Below are 16,303 nucleotides of genomic sequence, written 5' to 3'. Positions count from 1 at the left end.
CCTCCATAAATTTGAACCTTCTTACACTGTACAGCAAATAAATTAATTGCGTTTTGGGAAGATTTTGGAAAGGGGATATTTTACCTCACCTGTAACAACACAACTTTGATGCAAGGCTATGTCATTAAGTTTTATGAGTGAGTTTTAATTACATTGAGTACAGTATTATGAACTGAGCTACAGCAACAGTCAGTCACAGTCACTGAACATCATTACTAGGTGTCTCTTGTTATAATACTATCTATATTCTTGATCTATAAAAACTTATTTTGCACATAAGCGTTCATGTTTTATAAATGACTGTTGTTGACAGGCATGTGGTTTTCATCAGTGTGTGAGTGAGTTTGGTTTTCTGTCACTTTAAGCAACATTCCAACAACATCACAGCACGGGAGACCAGGGATGGGCTGCACACATTGTGCCCATGTGAGGAATTGTTTTTAGTGTGACGAACACATGCCTTAACTGCTACACTATCCCATCTCCCTGCTTTCATCAGTACTACCGGTGATAATACTGCATTCTATACCAATGTGTCAGCAGCCAACTGTGTCAATGCACAACTGATTACGTTAACTGTCACATATTGGTAGAAATAAAATGGGTACCTGTGATCCCTTATCATTGATCTTTATAATGTGTTATTATGGAATACAACAATGATTCTATTGACACATAGTTTGTTTTGATGCAAATGAGTAGAAGACATATGGAAAAATATTGAATAAAGACGTGATGCCTGACTCTTCTATCTGTAGTTCCATCTGAGATGATTTCAACTGGTGTGGATGTTCTGCTAGTACATGTCTAGTTGTAACAGTAAGATCAAAGGAGAGGTCACAAAAATAAACTGTAGCATTCAGGGAGCTGTGACTGACTGTACCATAACCCTTCTGTTGTCTTACCATCCCTGACGTATTGGCCAGCTGAGCACAATCCTTATGTTATAGGTGAGCACAGTATAGCAAAACCCCTCTCATTAAGCACACCATCCCTGGTGAGGTGAGCACATACATCTGTTTGGTTGAGCACATTTCCTGAAGGATGGTGAGCACAGAATCTCAAGGTCAATATGATATGAACAGCCCAATTATCTGATATTAAGAATTCATAGATACTCAACAACTTAACCTCTGAATGTGGACATGTGGTCATGTGTTCCCATACCGGAATTACCTTGACTGAAAGCACTTCCTGTAGTAGACAATAACCAGGTCAACATTCTGACTAAGATTTGAGAGTGGTAGTGAAGTGGGAAAGGTTGGATAACACTGGGGTTTGTTATCCAATGGTAAATAACATTCAAGGTAACAACCAGTAAACAGTTTCCAAGCAAGGTGGTCAAGGTTCGCAGTTAAACACAGAAAGACATATTGAATCAGTCATTTACAGCTGTTAATGACAACGTTTCTGTAGAAAAACCATGTAGCTGTGAAGAGCTATTATTTCACATTTCAGTACTTGACCACTGTCTTAAAAGCAGGCACATGTTAGTACATGTTTTGGACAGTGACCAATGTTAACAATGGGAACAATGCGTGCAACCGACACTAGAAATATACTCTATCTAATAATATACAAACCATTTTGACAAAGACTGGTATGTACTGAATCAGTCATTACTGTGCATTGTATGAATTCCTAGTGTTTGGCTAATAATCATACACATAATGTTTGTGCTACTGTTTAGAAGCTCTATTTCTTGATTCACATTGTTGTATATTGTACAAATATAATGATTATCGATTCTATATATCCTGTGTATAAACACATATGCCACAATATAAGTAGTTGTGAAGTATATAGAACTGAAGTTCTCAGTACGGGTAAATTGTCATCAGATTAGGGTTGAATTATCATGCTTTGAAATATTACTGCTAGGATCTAAAAGCAACAGATTAGCTTCATATTATTGGATAAACATCATATTGTGTTAAATACTTAATGAAATGAAAACCTCCGTCACCCATCTCACATGTGTGTGTATCGCTCTCAAATATGATATTCTGTGTTTACTGAGAATACAAAAGGTTTAATATGTCTTTTCAGTCAAGTATCATGTAATCCTTGCACAGTTCTCAAATAAAAAATGACCACTGCATAAGAATGACCTGTAATAAAGCTATAAGAACAAGTCTATTGTCCTTTTGATACAGGATTTTGACATCTAAGTGTGCCAGAATATCTTATTTCATGATAATGTAAAAGTACACCCTTTGTTTCTGGCTGCATTTTATTTCACCTTTAGTTTCATTTCCATACATTTTACCTTCGTGTCCTCGTTTCTCCTCACTGCCCTGATTTGTGACTTATGGACCAATTGTACTCCTTTCAATGAACACCATATCTGGTGTCAAGCTATTCATGACTGTCAGCAGCAGGCCACGAATATGTATCAACTTGAGCACTGATTGGCAGATTCTCAAATCATACTGGTGTAATGCAATAACAATAAGTACATTTATAATGCACTAAACTCCATTCACTAGGTGGGTGATCATAGTGCAAACAATCTGACTACTATTACCTCAGATAACCTAACCTGCCAATGAGCCGCTAGAATTTTAGTCCCATGACTTATAACATGGGGTACCCATTTTCGGCTGGATGACAAGGGACAATTTTGATGCAACTCATTTACCTCTGAGGCCAGGTGTGAATTGTTGCAAGGCAGAACTGAAGTGATAGAAACTCTCGGGAGTCAAGCTGCAAAACAGTAACAACACGTGATGATTGGTGTTTGTGTAACATAAATGGCCGCACTATAAACACCATTAATGTCCACTGTGCTACTGTTTCCTGCTGTGTGATAGATATTATATGGAAACCCCTGTAGTTTACTTTTACGCTTATCCACTAACTGCCCAGACAAGGTATGTCTATTTTAACAGTAACTTTTACTAGATTTGTTTGGATACATCTTTTATTGATTTATCATCCTTTGTTATTTTCACTACTTTATGACATTTAGTTACTTATGCTATATTTGTGGGTCAATACTCAGTCGTGGTGAGTATGCCGGATTGAAATGTTACACTGTTACTGTGTTGTTACTATTAATTTTCATTTCTTGTTTCTAACTATCCACTGTTCTTTGCTATTAATGTTATCTTTGCTATTAGCTATTATGAAGTTATTTACTTGATTGTTTCCACTATAATTCTGACCTGGACACATGAGGTTGTATCGATGCAAAAGGTTGATGTAGTGCAGACAGTCCCAACTACTTCAGTCAATTCAGTCAATTTAAATCTATGTCAAGTACAATACCTTGAAAGTTGACCCATTTTGTCTTCAAATGCAACAGTTTTGATCTATATAAACTGTATTCAAGGTTAACTTAAGCAATTCTGGTGTTTAAATACATGACAAGCACAGTGCCCGGCCTCACAGGTTGAGCCATTCTGTCTCCAAATGCAACAATTTAAGTCTAAGCGAAGGAAAAGTCGACTTCAGGAAACGTGCTAAATTTCTTTTAAATTTTATTACATTTGGAATTTCTATGTACAGTGTAGATATATAGACATTGATCAATCTTAATTTAGTCCATTCTGGTGTTTAAATCCATGACAAGCACAGTGCCCGGCCGCGCAAGTAGACTCATTCTGTCTCCAAATGCTACAAACATTTTGGTCTTCGAGATGCAAAAGTCGACTTCAGGAAACTTGCTGGAATTCTTTTAAATTTTAATAAATTTTGAATCTGTATCAATGATGTAGGTATAGATGGTACCAAATTTTAATTTAATCCATTCTTATATGAAAGGTCATAACAAGCGCAGTGCCCAGCCTTGTAATTTGAGCCATTCTGTCTCCAAATGCTACAATTTTGGTCTTCGACATGCAAAAGTCGACTTCAGGAAACTTGCTGGATTCCTTTTAAATTTGATCAAATTTCGAATTTGTATGTATAATGTAGACATATAGATAGTGACCAATCTTAATTGAATCAATTCTGCTGTTTAATTCCATGACAAGCACAGTGCCCAGCATCGCAGGCCCTCCAAATGCTACAATATTGGTCTTCGACATGCAAAAGTCGACTTCAGGAAACGTCCTGGATTTATTTTAAATTTTAATAAATTTGGAATCTGTATGTACAGTATAGATGTATAGGCATTCATTAATCTTAATTGAATCCATTCTGGTGTTTAAATTCATGACAAGCACAGTGCCCGGCCGCGCAAGTAGACTCATTCTGTCTCCAAATGCTACAAACATTTTGGTCTTCGAGATGCAAAAGTCGACTTCAGGAAACTTGCTGGAATTCTTTTAAATTTTAATAAATTTTGAATCTGTATCAATGATGTAGGTATAGATGGTACCAAATTTTAATTTAATCCATTCTTATATGAAAGGTCATAACAAGCGCAGTGCCCAGCCTTGTAATTTGAGCCATTCTGTCTCCAAATGCTACAATTTTGGTCTTCGACATGCAAAAGTCGACTTCAGGAAACTTGCTGGATTCCTTTTAAATTTGATCAAATTTCGAATTTGTATGTATAATGTAGACATATAGATAGTGACCAATCTTAATTGAATCAACTCTGGTGTTTGAATCCATGAGAAGCACAGTGCCCTGCCTCGCAGGCCCTCCAAATGCTACAATATTGGTCTTCGACATGCAAAAGTCGACTTCAGGAAACGTGCTGGATTTCTTTTAAATTTTAATAAATTTGGAATCTGTATGTACAGTATAGATGTATAGGCATTCATTAATCTTAATTGAATCCATTCTGGTGTTTAAATCCATGACAAGCACAGTGCCCGGCCTTGCAAGTAGACTCATTCTGTTTCCAACTGCTACAAAAATTTTGGTCTTCGAGATGCAAAAGTCGACTTCAGGAAACTTGCTGGAATTCTTTTAAATTTTAATAAATTTTGAATCTGTATCAATGATGTAGATATAGATGGTACCAAATTTTAATTTAATCCATTCTTATATGAAAGGTCATAACAAGCGCAGTACCCAGCCTTGTAATTTGAGCCATTCTGTCTCCAAATGCTACAATTTTGGTCTTCGACATGCAAAAGTCGACTTCAGGAAACTTGCTGGATTCCTTTTAAATTTGATCAAATTTCGAATTTGTATGTATAATGTAGACATATAGATAGTGACCAATCTTAATTGAATCAACTCTGGTGTTTGAATCCATGAGAAGCACAGTGCCCGACCTTGCAAGTTCAATCATTCTGTCTGCGAATGCTACTATTTTAAAGTCTTAGCGAAGGAAAAGTCAACTTCAGGGAACTTACTAAATTTCTTTTAAATTTTAATAAATTTGGAATGTCTATCTACAGTGTAGATATATAGACATTGATCAATCTTAACTTAATCCATTCTGGTGTTTAAATCCATGACAAGCACAGTGCCCGGCCTTGCAAGTTCACTCATTCTGTCTCCAAATCAGGAAACTTGCTGGATTTCTTTTAAATTTTAATAAATTTGTACTGATACTGGAGCTATGCAGACAGTTGCAAATAAAAATTAAATAAATTCTGGTGTTTATATCCATGAGAAGCACAGTAGCCAGCCTTGTACTGGTTAAGAGTCTAGAGTCACCTTTAGGGAAGCTTGCAGGATTTCTTTCAAATTATAACAAAATTCACATCTATATGCATAATGTAGCTATATTGACAGTAGTCCCTACTAATTCAATGATATCTGGTTTGAAAATACATGAGAAGCACAGTGACCGGCCTCAGAAGTTGACCCATTGTGTCTTCAAATGCTCCAAGTTTGGTCCTTAAATATCAAATTCGCCTTTTGGGAACTTCCTGAATTTCTTGTGTGAATTGTAATAAAACCTCACTCACTCTGGGGGGTAATGAAGGGGTGTAGAGATATACAATCACTATATCTCACTCACTCTGGGTGGAAATGAAGGGGTGGGTGAGTGTGGGGGCATACAATCAACATACCTTACTGATCCTGGGGTGAAATGGACTCGGGAAGGTCTGGGGTAAAATAGGCCTTCAACAACCCATGCTTGCCATAAAAGGCGACTATGCTTGTCGTAAGAGGTGACTAAAGGGATCGGGTGCACAGATGGGTGCGCATGCTGTTGATCACTGAATTGTCGCGTCCAGACTCAATTATATGTCTGAAATATCGAGTGTGGCGTAAAACTAGACTCACTCACTGGGGTGTAATGAAGGGGTGGGCAGGTGTGGACATATAAAATTACTATACCTCACTGAGGAGTGAAATGAATTGGTGGGTGGGTGTGGGAGTATACAATCATATACCTTACTCAGGATTGAAATGAAGGGATGGGTGAGTGTTGGAGTATACAATCATATACCTTACTCAGGGTTGAAATGAAGGGGTGGATAGATGGGTGTGGGGGAATACAATCACTATACCTCACTCACTTTGGGGTGAAATGAAGGAGTATGTGGGTGTGAGGGGTATACCATGACTATCACTCATCCTGTAGTAAGATGAAGGGGTGGATGGGTGTGGGGTTGTACAATCACTAAAACTCACTCCGTCTGTATTGAAATGAAGGGGGGTGAGTGAGGTGAGTAGACAATCACTATAACTCACTCACCCTGGAGTGACATGGAGGGGTGGGTAGGCGTGGGGTTAAAAATCACTGTATCTCATACTGAAGTGAAATGAAGGGGCAGGTGGGTGTCGAAGTATGCAGACACAATGACTCACTCAGGAGTGGAATGAATGGGTACACAATCACTAAAATTCACTCTGGGGTGAAAAGAAGTGGTAGGTGGGTGTGGGGATATACAATCATATAGCTTAATCACTTTGGAGGTGAAATGAAAGTATACAATCATATACCTTACTCGAGAGTGTAATGAAGGGATGGATAGATGGTTGGGGGAATACTATAACTATACCTCACTCACTCTGGCGGAAATGAAGGGGTGAGTGGGGGTTGGGGTATACAATCACTATACCTCACTCACTCTGGGGGGAAATGAAGGGGTGGGTATGGGGGCATACAATCACTAGACCTCACTCTGGGGGGAAATGAAGGGGGGGGGGTGAAGGGGCGGGTAGGGGTTGGGGGTATACAATAACTATACCTCACTCTGGGGGAAATGAAGGGGTGGGTGGGTGTGGGAGTATACAATCACTATACCTCACTCGGTGGGGGGGGGGCTATGCAATCGCTATACCTCACTTACTCTGGTGTGAAATGGGCTCGGCATGGACTTGGGTAGAATAGGCCTTCAAAAATACATGCTTGCAATAAAAGGCGACTATGCTTGTCGTAAGAGGTGACTAATGGGATCAGGTGGTCAGGTTTGCTGACTTGGTTGACACGTCATCGGTTCCCAATTGCACAGGTCGGTGCTCATTCTGTTGATCACTGAACTGTCTGGTCCAGACTCAATTATTTAAGGACCGACGCCATATAGCTGGAATATCGAGTGTGGCGTAAAACTAGCCTCACTCACTCACTGGGGTGAAATGAAGGGGTGGGTGGGTATGGGGGGTATACAATTAGTGGTGGACATAAAAGATGACTCCTGACACACTACAGTCAGTCATAATTCAAACAGCTCAAGTGTACACAGATGGCCAAAATTCTTACCATATTTGTGCTTTTGAATTGCAAACTTAAAAACAAGGCACAGTTCCAGTACATGTTTCAGTGTTGTTTTTGTAGATCAGGTACATAAACTTTAAATGTCAGAATAATAGCTTTTTATGTGCACAAATTATGTGAAGTAATGAAAGTAGGTTGCAATTTCAAAACATCTGCAACGACATATGCTTGCATCAGTTGACCCAATCAATTAAAATAAACGCCCTTATTTAAATATATATAAGGGGAGAAGGTTAAACACCCCCCGTATGTTTTACCAAGGTTTGGCTGACATCAGGTGTGACCCAGGTATGTGGTCAACTGAAATACAAATCCTGGTATGTCTAATCATTGTAAAGAAGGTCTTGTGCATTCATATTTTTTCCTTGTTGGAAGAATGTTTAATGAAGCATTTTTGTGGCTACATGACATGTTTAGGTAAACATGTCAGCTTCAAGACAAATTCACAGTGATACGGTTTGATCAGTCACAGCTTGAATCTTTTGACTTCGAAACAATTTTTTCTCTGAATGCAACCTTTGAAAGCACAGTTGTAAAGCTGTACCACTTAAGTGATAGTTATGTTGAGAAGAACATTACGAGGCTGCTTGCAATATGCTCCCTATGAGCTACCTTTAAGACATTACACTGACGCTCTATGGCTGGCATAGTTATCCAGCGAAGATCAGAAAGAGGCAGTCTGCAATAACAGATTTGCTTCAAACAGTTATGATTATGTGTGAAGTTTTCACAGAACAGTGCTTGGACTGTGTCAGAAGACGTGTCTTGACACAGCTGGTTATTGTGCCGTGTGGACCACTTGCACACTGAAATGAACATGACAGTACTGTAACAGCCCCTGCTGGCAGGAAGGTTGCATTGATTGGTAAGGTACCATCACTATGAAGTCAACATGACAACACTGATGTACTGTAGCAGTCCCTGGTGGCATGACGGATGCGTTGATCGGAAAGGTACCATCACTATGGATTTTGCCATGGCAACACTTATGTACTGTAACAGACCCTGGTGTGACGACGGATGCACTGATCAGCAAGGTACCATCACTTTGAAGTCACCATGACAACACTCATGGACTGGACTGTAACAGACCCTGGCGGGATGATGACAGCATTGATTGGCAAGGTACCATTACTATGAAGTCAACATAATGTCAGTGGTGACTAGGGCACCAATCTCACCTGTCAGTGGTGGGTGGGGTACCCATCTCCACTTTATGCAGACGTCAGTGGTGGGTCACAGACCCATCTGCCCCGCATGTACATGTCAGTGGTGAGTGGAGTACCCATTTCACCTGGATGTAGATGTCAGTGGTGAGTTGGGTACCCATCTGATCTACGTGGAGATGTGAAAGGGGTACCCAGCTCCCCTGGATGTAGATGACAGCAGTAAGTGGGGTACCCATCTCCTGTGTACGTAGGTATAAGCAGTGAGCTATCCGTCTCATACTTATGTGCATGTCAGTAGTGGGTACCCACCCATCTCTATTCAATGTAGGTATCAGTAGTTTGTGGGGTACCCATCTCCATTCGATGAAGGTATCGGTGGTGAGTGGAGTACCTGTCTTATATTTATACGTATGTCAGTAGTGGGTACCCATCTCTATTCGATGTAGGTATCAGTAGTCAGTGGGTTACCCATCTCCATTCGATGTAGGCATCTGTAGAGAGTACGGCACCCATCTCCATTCAATGTAGGTATGAGTAGTGAGTGGGGTACCCATCTACATTCGATGAAGGTATTGGTAGTGAGTGGAGTACCTGTCTTATCTTTATACACATGTCAGTGATGTAGGTATCAGTACTTAGTGGGGTACCCATTTCCATTCGATGAAGATATCAGTAGTGAGTGGGGTACCCATCTCCATTCGATAGGGCACCCATTTCCATTTGATGAAGGTATCTGTAGTGATCAGGATACCCGTCTCATCTTTATGTACATATCAGCAGTGAGTGGGGTACCCATTTCCATTCGATGTAGGTATCAGGAGTTAGTGGGGTACCCATCTCCCTTTTACATACATGTCAGTAGTGAGTGGGGTACCCGTCTCCATTCGATGTAGGTATCAGGAGTTAGTGGGGTACCCATCTCCCCTTTATGTACATATCAGTAGTGAGTGGGGTACCAATCTCCATTCCATGTAGGTATCAGGAGTTAGTGGGGTACCCATTTCCATTCGATGAAGGTATCGGTGGTGAGTGGGGTACCTGTCTTATATTTATACGTATGTCAGTAGTGGGTACCCATATGTATTCGATGTAGGTATCAGTAGTGAGTGGGTTACCCGTCTCCATTCGATGTAGGTATCAGGAGTTAGTGGGATACCCATATCCCCTTTATGTACATGTCAGTAGTGAGTGGGGTACCCATCTCCATTCGATGTAGGTATTAGGAGTTAGTGGGGTACCCATCTCCCCTTTATGTACATATCAGTAGTGAGTGGGGTACCCATCTCCATTCGATGTAGGTATCAGGAGTTAGTGGGGTACCCATCTGCTCTCTATGTACATGTCACCCATTTCCCATTCGATGAAGGTATGAGTAGTGAGTAGGGTACCCATCTCCATTCAATGTAGTTATCAGCAGTTAGTGGGGTACAAGTGTAGTGTTGAACTACATTTGTTGTTGCTGGTACAGGACGGGCGTTTCTAATACATTTACCTGCTTCTCAGGGTGAACAAATTGATGGGATGTTCCAGTATTCTTGTCCTCAGAGCTGATTACTTCTGTTTCAGGCAACCACAATAACAGACCATCACACGAGAATTATGTTTACCTTCAGCAATGGACACATTCCCTGGAACCAATGTCTCACCTGCAGAGAGTCTGAAGGAATTATCATTGGTTACCAAGTATAGGCTAGATGGCAGATGTGTGAGTCCTACTGTGTCCAGCAAGACCAGAAACAAGATTCAAGCAAGGTGATTTGAAGGGTATGTGACTCAGTTATAATACTACTCAGTTATAGTCTGGCCAAAAAATGGAATACATCATGGTGGAGTGTGGGCCTGTGCTTGAAATTAAACAATTGCCGTGTGTGGAGAGTCCTAATGGATGGATGACTGTTGGAGAACTTGACTCTTGAGAGTTTCTAGGACTTCAGGTCTGCCCAACAGCAAAGCACATGTGATACATGTGATGTCACCTTTGCCAGGTTAGATTGTTGAAAATTGTCTGTTCACCCAGGACAAAATGGGTACCCGATGGAAAAGTCATGTGACTATTAATCTTCTAGCTTATAACAGGCAGCTTGGGTTATCCAGGGTAAATTTAACTTAACTGTATGCTATCACTTGAGAGTGCCCCTCCGTGGTGTGGAATTCAGCAAATTACATATGTCCTTATTATTGTTATGATTATTGCAGATCTGTGCCTGCTATGATCAACATCCAGTGGCTGTGATTGCCAATGACAGAAGAGCTGTTGTAGGTAACTTCCTTGCACCTGGTATGAAGAACAAGGAAATTGTGACAAGCAAACAAGCACCAAACCCAATTGTAGTTAGTTTTGGAGTATACAAGAGACACCTATTGAAAGTGCATCTACTTGATGGCAAACATGCACAGTTTGCTCCCAGACCCAAGCAGTTGGCAAATGACGATCAACAAAGTGCCTAAGGCCACCTATCTTCCGGAAGCAACTCTGAAGTGTTATGGCAATGACTGCTACCTAGATTGCTAGCAGCAATCGTCAAGTGTCACAGCGATGACTGTCACCTACATTGCTAGCAGCAACCCTCAAGTGTACAGCAATGAATGCCACCTAGATTGCTAGCAGCAACCCTCAAGTGTACAGCGATTACTGCCACCTAGATTGCTAGCAGCAACCCTCAAGTGTACAGCAATGAATGCCACCTAGATTTCTAGAAGCAACAGTCAAGTGTTACAGCGATGACTGTGCCAGATACGTATTGTACTCACTGCTGTGCTGCAGTGGTGTAAGAAACAAATGGTGACAGCATTCCACATTCCATGGGGACACTTTTCTATATGACAGTAATAAACACTTGCTGAATACAGTTCCCCTATGAACTCGGTATGGAAGTGTCTTACAAATCAAACTGTACTGACACAGAAATGTGAACCTTTTCATAATTGTCTATCCAAAAGTATCTCTAGATCTTGATGAACATGCGGTGGGGGGCACTTATCTGATTATTGACAGGCTCAACTACAGGTACAACCATAATCTACAAGTGTCCAAATTCTGGAGTGAAACTATCAAGTTGTGCTGTGCTGTCAAACAGTATGGCACAAGTGACAGTCATGTGCTAGTTACCTGCTTATGGCTGGCAGTTTAACTTTAAGGTAAATCAGTCCTAACTGGTATTAAACTGTCTTGTCAATATGTGTAATGCCACAATCTATCACTGTGGTGATAAGCAGTAAATGAATAAAATGTTCAACTCCAATGTCAAAGGCAATGTAATAGTTGTACATGTTCTTCACATGTACCCCTGTTAACACAGGTTATCCCGTCTGTATCATGAGTGGACCAGTATAGTTTTACGCCAGAGTCAGCAATATTCCATTTATATGGTGGTGGTCTGTGAAAAAATCAACTCTCAACCAGACAATACAGTGATCAGCAGTGATCAGTTTAAATTTCCACAACTGGGAACTGATGACATGTGTCAACCAAGTCAGCAAGCCTGACCACTCAATCCTGTTAGTAGCCTCTTACATACACTCAGCAATATTATAATTATTATTCCAGCTATATGGTGGCAGTCTATAAATAATCGAGTCTGGACCAAACAATCCAGTGACCAACAACATGAGCATCAATCTGCACAATTGGGAACCAATGACGTGTCAACCAAGTCACCTAGCCTGACCACCCGATTCCGTCAGTCGTCTCTTAGTCGCCTTTTTGGCAAGCATGGGTTGCTAATGGCCTATTCTGCCAAGGACCTTCATGGGTCCTTGAGCATGTATGAGTCCAAACCTCAATAAATACGGAATGACTTGCAAAAACCTTTGGATTAAAATCATACCGTTTCATATCATGTCAGAACCAAAATCCCGATCCTGTTAGTCGCCTCTTACGACAAGCACAGTCGCCTTTTATGGCAAGCATGGGTTGCTAAAGGCCTATAGGCCTATTCTACCTCCGGACCTTCACGGGTCCCTCTTACAAGAAACACAGGCTACTGAGTATCAGTATTCTAAAAAGTTTCACAAAAGCGTCTGACCCTCTGACAAATCTGTCAGATCTGTCAGATCTGGCAATTTGAAATAAATGTGACGTTGCACTCATGTCTATAGTGAACCGCTAAAACGCACCCTACATGTAATGCATGAATGGTATTCCACATGCATTGTTTTAAGTCACTCCAGACAACAAGAGAATGAAAATACAGACGCCATAGGTTGTTTATTAGGATGGGCATTGCAGCAAGAAGTGGCAAGGCAATTTGAACAGCATGTCAACACAGACCATCTTGAACAGACACAGGACAGAGTTACGAGAGTTACCACCTCCGCCCAGGATCGTTACATCCGGTTGAGACATCTCCGTTCAAACACCACATCCTCATCATCCACAACAGTTTAAATGGCTGGACTGCAGTGAATCTCTGCCACTTACATAGTTATGGGAAGCCAGACCTCTTAGGAGAAGACCAGTTCAATGTGACATCATTCCCTTCATCACCATCCACGGTTGATCTGTAGAGCATGACAATGCTCAACCTCATTTTGCACTTGTTTGACAGGACCTCCACCAGCCAAACCACGTTCAGGTGTTACTTTGGTGTACTCGATCATCCAATTTGTCCGTAATTGAACATATTTGGAAATTTGTAAAGTGATGATAACTTTAATGGAGCACTCAGCACTTCTGTTATGTTTCAATCAAATGCACTCAGTAAGTAGACTCCAAAATTCCTTGTGAAGTTTTATTTTTTTGAAGAGTATATATTCCATTCACATGCTTTGAGTAGATTGAAATTTAAGGTGGGTTCGAGAGATTCTTTTCATCCTGGTCTATATATAAGATTTTAAGTTTTACCGGGGCTGTCAGTTCTTCTCGAGTACTCAGTAACAACGACTGGCCAAACAGGTCAACTCGCCACTGCCAATTCACTTCTTGAGCGAGAGATTGGTTGTGTTTGCACAAATGTTTTTGTAATTGTCATGGAACCCACACCTTGTACATTTGTAAATACATATTTAAAGAGAGATAATTGAGTATTAATTCGTTACAGAAAGTTGACCCCCTATAGCATTGCTTCTAAATATCGGCCAAAATATATACTTCATGCTTCTACGTTGACAACAGAATTACTTTCCATTCTCAACCAGCCCTTGTAACGCATCGCACATACCCACAGCAGGCCTGGCTAAGAGTCACGTGATCACGTTCACTCACAAATTCCAAGAGAGCAATCGGAACGTGTGACGTTGAACATAGATGCCTCATGATATGATAGCGCTTTTTATTGTCTCTCCATTCTGAAACAATCGCCATTTTCCGTAAACTGTAGCAGCAACACACTGTCACTAACAGTGCTGCCTGCCCGCCTCCTCGCCTCAGTACGTGTGTCTAACATACATATACTGAGAAAAAGAAAAAAGGGATCGCATAATATTTCAGATTTAAATCACGTCAAACATATGGACGTAATTTATTCTTTTCACTTTAGGTAAAGAAAGGCAGTATCGAGTGTGCTCTCGCAACTTCCAGTAAGTGTCCTCATTGTATATTTGTTGGTCTGAGAATAAGGTGGAATACGTTATTTCTTTCTGAACCCTCTGAAAAGTGATCGTTATGCGAGATATACACTCGTGCGGCACAGGATTTACCTACGTCCCTGCAATTACACGGACACGTAGACCATCTCATATCCTACACGATGGTGTAAGTCTAATTACATATAATCAAGCGGTTTGAAACAAATAGTCACTCATAAGTATATTTTCCAACATTCATGTTAGATGGTACTGCTGTTAGAATTTTAGGAGAAGCCAAATTCGAGGGTGATATTATTTTCCATCATGACTTTGCTTTTCGTCCTCACATAACATACTCAATGAGCAAATGTCAGAGGGCTGTCTACATCCTACAATTTCTTTCAAATTTAAAGTATTTGGAGGGTATAAAAGAAAATAAAAAGCTTTACAGTGTTTCTAAAGAGAAGTGTAAAAATAATTGCAATTTGAATTCTCCCCAAAATAAATGCTATCCCTAGATAGACTGGTGCCATTCAGATGGAATATTCATGAGTGCATCGTTGAATACCCAAAACACAGGACGGTAGGTTGTAGAAGTTATTTCGTCACAGAACAGCCGGCAGCCCGGCAATTCTAGCTTGTGTCGTGTCAAAAATATACTCAACCTCGCTGGACCACCGCGCTTTCACAAATATTCCAGCAATGTCAAGGCACGGATCTCCAGAAACTCCCTTTGCACACTGTACCAATGTGTGCAACGGAACCCGGACCTTCGGCCGAAGGGGCGAATGCTTTAACCACTAGACCAACCCACTGCTCCAGCAATGTTTTGAAGCCACGCTAGTGTCACGTGTTGAAGTCACCATACTGTACCACAGTGCATCCAAACTACAGAAACATGACCAGATAAGGAACAAATATCACATGCATTCATGTATTTCAGCAGAGGCTAAGATACAAACGGTTCCTGTTAGGTGTTCACGTGAAGAATTTACGATATTTGGGAAAGTGGCGAATATGGGCAAAATGTATCTTTACAGATGGTTTGGGGAATGCTTAGAATGGCCGCAGTTGCTGCCGACAGAAGGGTCTCTACAGAGCGTCGGAGAAAGATCGTCATATTATCTATCACTGGTTTGTCTGAACCAATCAGTTTGGATGGCGAATTGTGGGTGGATGTGGAGGTAGAAAGGTGAGGTGTAATATCTGCCATGAATGCTGGGATACGTGTGAACATCAGACCTGTCTTTTATGCGCGGGAGCGTGCGGACGTCCTGTATGCGTGCTTACATGAGTGCTTACTGCCTGGTACCCCTGAGGCACGGTTAACCACCGATATAATCATGATATCATGCTGCGCTTTGTTTTTGTTTGATCTGTAAGTAATAAAAGGAACCAGGTGATATTCTGGACATTGTATACGAACGTGTTAGATTCAAAGGCGTGAAACGGACATAAATATGACAACCGACGGATGGATGGACGGACAGACGGCAGACATCTCTTACAACTTAGTTGTATTCCAGAATAAAATAACTTGAGAGGATGGGGTATGGGGGTTTGGGATGGGACACTTTGTGTCCCCAGCAGTACACACTGGGACCGGAAGATACTGGACAGACTCGAGTCAACTGCATCGTGTTTGTCATTACATCCAGTTTGTGGCGGCTGTGAAAAAGACTGTTGGCCACTGAAGCACCACACAAACATGCGAAAATAAGTGAAAAACAGACGTTTGCATGGTTTCGTGTAATTGGCCCCGAACTCAAAGACCCATGCTGTCACGAGATGGGCTCGCTACTGACTGCGCCAGTCAACTGTGATGATGCTGTTATTTATAATGATTACTGTATTGTCTGGTCCAGACTCGCTTACTTATAAACCGCCGCCATATACTCAATGTGGCCTAAAACTAAGCTCACTCTTATTTGTACTTAAAGTCTTCTGGAGAATCGCGGAGAAAATGCCACATTATTTACGTTTGATATTGTGTGTGTGAGCACGAACAAATGACGGATGGGCTGTATATTAGTGGTGTTATTAAATGCTGATG

This window comes from Haliotis asinina, chromosome 13 (genome assembly GCF_037392515.1).
Source record: "Haliotis asinina isolate JCU_RB_2024 chromosome 13, JCU_Hal_asi_v2, whole genome shotgun sequence".
NCBI lineage: Eukaryota > Metazoa > Mollusca > Gastropoda > Lepetellida > Haliotidae > Haliotis > Haliotis asinina.
Note: the sequence above shows the minus strand (reverse complement) of the source record.